This window comes from Mirounga leonina, unplaced genomic scaffold (assembly GCF_011800145.1).
Source record: "Mirounga leonina isolate KUSES-001 unplaced genomic scaffold, KU_Mleo_1.0 Mir_168, whole genome shotgun sequence".
NCBI classification, from domain to species: Eukaryota; Metazoa; Chordata; class Mammalia; order Carnivora; family Phocidae; genus Mirounga; species Mirounga leonina.
In genome coordinates this window covers 30,567,949-30,575,840 of record NW_023270426.1, presented here as the reverse complement: position 1 = coordinate 30,575,840, position 7,892 = coordinate 30,567,949, and positions in this window count along the sequence as shown.

Genomic DNA, 7,892 nt, shown 5'->3' with positions numbered 1-7,892 from the left:
AAAAAAAAAAAAAAAAAAAGAACAAGAGGAAGTACTGACTGCCAGGGACCTAATCAATAAGGACATTAGTAAGATGTTGGAACTAGAGTTCAGAATGACAATTTTAAAGATACTAGCTGGGCTTGAAAAAAGCATGGAAGATATTAGAGAAACCCTTTCTGGAGAAATAAAAGAACTAAAATCTAACCAAGTCAAAGTCAAAAAGGCTATTAATGAGGTGCAATCAAAAATGGAGGCTCTAACTGCTAGGATAAATCAGGCAAAAGAGAAATTAGTGATATAGAAGACCAAATGATGGAAAATAAAGAAGCTGAGAAAAAGAGATAAACAAGTACTGGATCACGAGGGCAGAATTCAAGAGATAAGTGATACCATAAGATGAAACAATATTAGAATAATTGGGATCCCAGAAGAAGAAGAAAGAGAGAGAAAGGCAGAAGGTATAATGGAGCAAATTATAGCAGAGAATTTCCCTAATTTGGGGAAGGAAACAGGCATCAAAATCCAGGAGGCACAGAGAACCCCCGTCAAAATCAATAAAAATAGGTCAACACCCCAACATCTAATAGTAAAACTTACACATCTCAGAGACAAAGAGAAAATCCTGAAAGCAGCTCAGGAGAAGAGATCTGTAACCTACAATCATAGAAACATTAGACTGGCAACAGACCTAGCCACAGAGACCTGGCAGGCCAGAAAGGACTGGCATGATATATTCAGAGCACTAAATGAGAAAAATATGCAGCCAAGAATACTATATCCAGCTAGGCTGTCATTGAAAATAGAAGGAGAGATAAAAAGCTTCCAGGAAAACAAAAACTAAAGGAATTTGCAAACATGAAACCAGCCCTACAAGAAATATTGAAAGGGGTCCTCTGAGCAAAGAGAGACCCTAAAAGTAACATAGACCAGAAAGGGACACAGACAATATACAGTAACAGTCACCTTACAGGCAATACAATGGCACTAAATTCCTATCTTTCAATAGTTACCCTGAACATAAATGGGCTAAAGACACAGGGTATCAGATTGGATAAAAAAACAAGACCCACCAATATGTTGTCTGCAAGAGACTCATTTTAGAACCAAAGACACCCCCAGTTTGAAAGTGAGGGGGTGGAAAACCATTTACCATGCTAATGGACACCAAAAGAAAGCTGGGGTGGCAATCCTTATTTCAGACAAATTAGATTTTAAACCAAAGACTATAATAAGGGATGAGGAAGGACACTATATCATACTTAAAGGGTCTATCCAACAAAAAGATCTAACAATTGTAAATATCTATGCCCCTAACAGGGGAGCAGCCAATTATACAAGCCAATTAATAACAAAATCAAAGAAACACATCGATTGTGTGTTTCAATAATACAATAATAGTGGGGGACTTTAACACCCCCCTCACTAAAATGGACAGATCGTCTAAGCAAAAGATCAACAAGGAAATAAAGACTTTAAATGACACACTGGACCAAATGGACTTCACAGATACATTCAGAACATTCCATCCCATAGCAACAGAATACTCATTCTTCTCTAGTGCCCATGGAACATTCTCCAGAATAGATCACATCCTAGGTCACAAATCAGGTCTCAACCGGTACCAAAAGACTGGGATCATTCCCTGCCTATTGTCAGACCACAATGCTTTGAAACTAGAACTCAATCACAAGAGGAAAGTCGGAAAGAACTCAAATACATGGAGGCTAAAGAGCATCCTACTGAAGAATGAATGGGTCAACCAGGAAATTAAAGAAGAATTAAAAAAATACATGGAAACCAATGAAAATGAAAACACAACTGTTCAAAATCTTTGGGATGCAGCAAAGGCAGTCCTAAGAGGAAAGTATATAGCAATACAAGCCTTTCTCAAGAAACAAGAAAGGTCTCAAGTACACAACCTAACCCTACCCCTAAAGGAGCTGGAGAAAGAACAGCAAATAAAGGCTAAACCCAGCAGGAGAAGAGAAATAATAAAGATCAGAGCAGAAATCAATGAAATAGAAACCAAAAGAACAGTAGAAAAGATCAACAAAACTAGGAGCTGGTTCTTCAAAAGAATTAACAAGATTGATAAACCCCTGGACAGACTTATCAAACAGAAAAGAGAAATGACCCAAATCAACAAAATCATGAATGAAAGAGGAGAGATTACAACCAACACCAAAGAAATACAAACAATTATAAGAACATATTATGAGCAACTCTATGCCAGCAAATTAGATAATCTGGAAGAAATGGAGGCATTCCTAGAGCTGTATCAACTACCAAAACTGAACCAGGAAGAAATAGAAAACCTGAACAGACCTATAACCACTAAGGAAATTGAAGCAGTCATCAAAAATCTCCCAAAAAACAAAAGCCCAGGGCCCGATGGCTTCCCAGGGGAATTCTACCAAACATTTCAAGAATTAATACCTATTCTTCTGAAACTGTTCCAAAAAATAGAAATGGAAGGAAAACTTCCAAACTCGTTTTATGAGGCCACCATTACCTTGATCCCAAAACCAGACATAAAACCCCATCCAAAAGGAGAATTACAGACCAATATCCCTGATGAACATGGATGCAAAAATTCTCACCAAAACACTAGCCACTAGGATCCAACAGTACATTAAAAGGATTATTCACCATGACCAAGTGGGATTTATCCCTGGGCTGCAAGGTTGGTTCAACATCTGCAAATCAATGTGATACAATACATGAATAAAAGAAAGAACAAGAGCCATATGATCCTCTCAATAGATGCAGAAAAAGCTTTTGACAAAGTACAGCATCCTTTCTTGATCAAAACTCTTCAGAGTATAGGCATAGAGGGTACATACCTCAATATCATAAAAGCCATCTATGAAAGACCCACAGTGAATATCATTCTCAATGGGGAAAAACTGAGAGCTTTCCCCCTAAGGTCAGGAACACGGCAGGGATGTCCACTATCACTGCTGCTATTCAACATAGTATTAGAACTCCTAGCCACAGCAATCAGACAACAAAAAGAAATAAAAGGCATCTGAATCAGCAAAGAAGAAGTCAAACTCTCACTCTTTGCAGATGATATGATACTTTATGTGGAAAACCCAAAAGACTCCACCCCAAAGCTGCTAGAACTCATACAGGAATTCAGTCAAGTGGCAGGATATAAAATCAATGCACAGAAGTCAGTGGCATTCCTATACACCAACAACAAGACAGAAGAAAGAGAAATTAAGGAGTCGATCCCATTTACAATTGCACCCAAAACCCTAAGATACCTAGGAATAAATCTAACCAAAGAGACAAAGGATCTGTACTCAGAAAACTATAGAATACTCATGAAAGAAATTGAGGAAGACACAAAGAAATGGAAAAACGTTCCATGCTCATGGATTGGAAGAACAAATATTGTGAAGATGTCGATGCTACCTAGAGCAATCTACACATTCAATGCAATCCCCATCAAAATACCATCCACTTTTTTCAAAGAAATGGAACAAATAATCCTAAAATTTGTATGGAACCAGAAAAGACCCCGCATAGCCAGAGGAATGTTGAAAAAGAAAAGCAAAGCTGGCGGCATCACAATTCCGGACTTCCAGCTCTATTACAAAGCTGTCATTATCAAGACAGCATGGTACTGACACAAAAACAGACACATAGATCAATGGAACAGAATAGAGAGCCCAGAAATGGACCCTCAACTCTATGGTCAACTGATCTTTGACAAAGCAGGAAAGAATGTCCAATGGAACAAAGACAGTCTCTTCAACAAATGGTGTTGGGAAAATTGGATAGCCACATGCAGAAGAATGAAACTGGACCATTTCCTTACACCACACACAAAAATAGACTCCAAATGGTTGAAAGACCTCAATGTGAGACAGGAGTCCATCAAAATCCTAAAGGAGAACACAGGCAGCAACCACTTTGACCTCAGCCGCAGCAACTTCTTCCTAGAAACATCACCAAAGGCAAAGGAAGCAAGGGCAAAAATGAACTATTGGGACTTCATCAAGATAAAAACTTTTGCAAAGCAAGGGAAACAGTCAACAAAACCAAAAGACAACCAACAGAATGGGAGAAGATATTTGCAAATGACATATCAGATAAAGGGCTAGTATCCAAAATCTATAAAGAACTCATCAAACTCAACACCCAAAGAACAAAGAATCCAATCAAGAAATGGGCAGAAGACATGAACAGACATTTTTCCAAAGAAGACATCCAAATGGCCAACAGACACATGAAAAAGTGCTCAGTATTGCTCAGCATCAGGGAAATCCAAATCAAAACCTCAATGAGATACCACCTCACACCAGTCAGAATGGCTAAAATTAACAAGTCAGGAAGCGACAGATGTTGGCGGGGATGCAGAGAAAGGGGAACCCTCCTACACTTTTGGTGGGAATGCAAGCTGGTGCAGCCACTCTGGAAAACAGTATGGAGGTTCCTCAAAAAGTTGAAAATAGAGCTACCATATGATCCAGCAATTGCACTACTGGGTATTTACCCCAAAGATACAAAAGTAGGGATCCGAAAGGGTACGTGCACCCTGATGTTTATAGCAGCAATGTCCACAATAGCCAAACTGTGGAAAGAGCCAAGATGTCCATCAACAGATGAATGGATAAAGAAGATGTGGTATATATATATACACAATGGAATATTATGCAGCCATCAATAGAAATGAGATCTTACCATTTGCAACGACATGGATGGAACTGGAGGGTATTATGTTGAGCGAAATAAGTAAAACAGAGAAAGACATGTATATGATCTCAGTGATATGAGGAATTCTTAATCTCAGGAAACAAACTGAGGGTTGCTGGAGTGGGGGGTGGGGTGGGAGGGATGGGGTGACTGGGTGATAGACACTGGGGAGGGTATGTGCTCTGGTAAGCACTGTGAATTGTGCAAGACTGTTGAATCTCAGATCTGTACCTCTGAAACAAGTAATGCAATATATGTTAAGAAAAAAAAAAAGAAGAAGAAGAAGGTAGCAGGAGGGGAAGAATGAAGCGGGGGAAATCGGAGGGGTAGACGAACCATGAGAGACAATGGACTCTGAAAAACAAACTGAGGGTTCTAGAGGGGAGTGGGGTGGGAGGATGGGTTAGCCTGTTGGTGGGTATTGAGGAGGGCACATTCTGTATGGAGCACAGGGTGTTATGCACAAACAATGAATCATGGAACACTACATCTAAAACTAATGATGTAATGTATGGGGATTAACATAAGAATAAAAAAAAAAATAGACTCCAAATGGTTGAAAGACCTAAATGTGAGACAGGAGTCCATCAAAATCCTAAAGGAGAACACAGGCAGCAACCTCTTTGACCTAAGCCGCAGCAACTTCTTCCTAGAAACATCGCCAAAGGCAAGGAAAGCAAGGGCAAAAATGAACTATTGGGACTTCAGGATAAAAAGCTTTTGGGGCGCCTGGGTGGCTTGGTCGTTAAGCATCTACCTTCGGCTCAGGTCATGATCCCGGGGTCCTGGGATCAAGCCCCACATCAGGCTCCCTGCTTGGTGGGGAGCCTGCTTCTCCCTCTCCTGCTCCCCCTGCTTGTGTTCCCTCTCTCACTGTGTTCCCTCTCTCCCTGTCAAATAAATAAATAAAATCTTAAAAAAAAAAAAAGATAAAAAGCTTTTGCACAGCAAAAGAAACAGTCAACAAAACCAAAAGACAACCAACAGAATGGGAGAAGATATTTGCAAATGACATATCAGATAAAGGGCTAGTATCCAAAATCTATAAAGAACTTATCAAACTCAACACCCAAACAACAAATAATCCAATCAAGAAATGGGCAGAAGACATGAACAGACATTTTTCCAAAGAAGACATCCAAATGGCCAACAGACACATGAAAAAGTGCTCAACATCACTTGGCATCAGGGAAATCCAAATCAGAACCTCAATGAGATACCACCTCACACCAGTCAGAATGGCTAAAATGAACAAGTCAGGAAGCGACAGATGTTGGCGGGGATGCAGAGAAAGGGGAACCCTCCTACACTGTTGGTGGGAATGCAAGCTGGTGCAGCCACTCTGGAAAACAGTATGGAAGTTCCTCAAAAAGTTGAAAATAGAGCTACCATACGACCCAGCAATTGCACTGCTGGGTATTTACCCCAAAGATACAAATGTAGGGATTTGAAGGGGTACATGCACCCCAATGTTTATAGCAGCAATGTCCACAATAGCCAAACTATGGAAAGAGTCAAGATGTCCATCGACAGATGAATGGATAAAGAAGATGTGGTATATATACACAATGGAATATTATGCAACCATCAAAAGGAATGAAATCTTGCCATTTGCAATGACGTGGATGGAACTGGAGTGTATTATGCTGAGCAAAATAAATCAGAGAAAGACATGTATCATATGACCTCACTGATATGAGGAATTCTTAATCTCAGGAAACAAACTGAGGGTTGCTGGAGTGGTGGGGGGTGGGAGGGATGGGGTGGCTGGGTGATAGACATTGGGGAGGGTATGTGCAATGGTGATCGCTGTGAATTATGTAAGACTGTTGAATCACAGACCTGTACCTCTGAAACAAGTAATACGTTATATGTTAAAAAAAAAAAAAAAAAGGATAGTAGGAAGGGAAAAATGAAGGGGGGGAAATTGGAGGGGGAGAGGAACCATGAGAGACTATGGACTCTGAGAAACAAACTGAGGGTTCTGGGGGCGGGGTATGGGTTAGCCTGGTGATGGGTATTGAGGAGGGCACATTCTGCATGGAGCACTGGGTGTTATATGCAAACAATGAATCATGGAACACTACATCAAAAACTAATGATGTAATGTATGGTGATTAACATAACATAATAAAATAAAAAAAAGAGCTTACAGATAAATGTGGGCAACAGTCCATGTATGCATGAAACAAGGAACCATGATGGCACAATATGAGGTACAGTTTAGGTCATTATTAAGAACTACTAAAAGTAAGGGTGCCTGGGTGGCTCAGTTGGTTAAGCATCTGCCTTTAGCTCAGGTCATGATCCCAGAATCCTGGGATTGAGCCCCGCATCGGGCTTCCTGTTCAGTGGGGAGCCTGCTTCTCCCTCTACCTCTCCCCCAGCTGTTTCTCTCTCTCTCTCTCAAATAAAATCTTAAAAAACAAAAGAACTACTAAAAATAATATTAGTATTTGGGGGTGGGCTTGAAAAATCCACACTAAGACAATTTCTTCTTTCAGTTGTACCCATTTATCTTTAACTTGAACACTTTAGTTAACTTAAGTGTTTTAGCAAAAAAGCATTGCTCATCAGTTCATTACAACCTGTTACTTGTTTATAGGACCATCTGCGTGCCAAGTCAAATCCTCAAAACAGAGAAGAATAAAACATAGCCGCAGCCCTCAAGACATCACAATCGACATTATCTGATGAAGACTTAACTGACTGAGCCTCTCTGAAAAAGGTACCGAGCATATCAACATGCCCTGAAATAGGCAGTTACCATTATGGGTTCTATCTCATTTTATAAATGAAAAGCTCTGTTTTGATGAACTCTAATTCTGATACGTAACTCAAATATGCCATCATGTCAGCAACTCAACTGACTTCTCCTAGCTCAAGAAGAAAGGACCCAGCCCCCGTCTCCTGGAGACAGTGAAGGGGATGGGAGACACTGCCTCCCACAATGCCAAGGGAGAGGGGTCCTGCCCTCACCTGAGCAAGCAGTCACAGAGGGGCAGAATACGCAGTCAAATGCTTACCTACCTCATGGTAAAGATTTGTGCCACATGGCTGATGAATCATGCTTATTTTATTTAAGCAACTTAGTAGTTCCATATGGATTGTGAGGTTGTAGTGCTTTTCCTCACTGACAATGCCCCACATAAAAATCTGTTTTGAACAGATATATATTTTTTTTGCATGCAGACGCACTAAAAGTA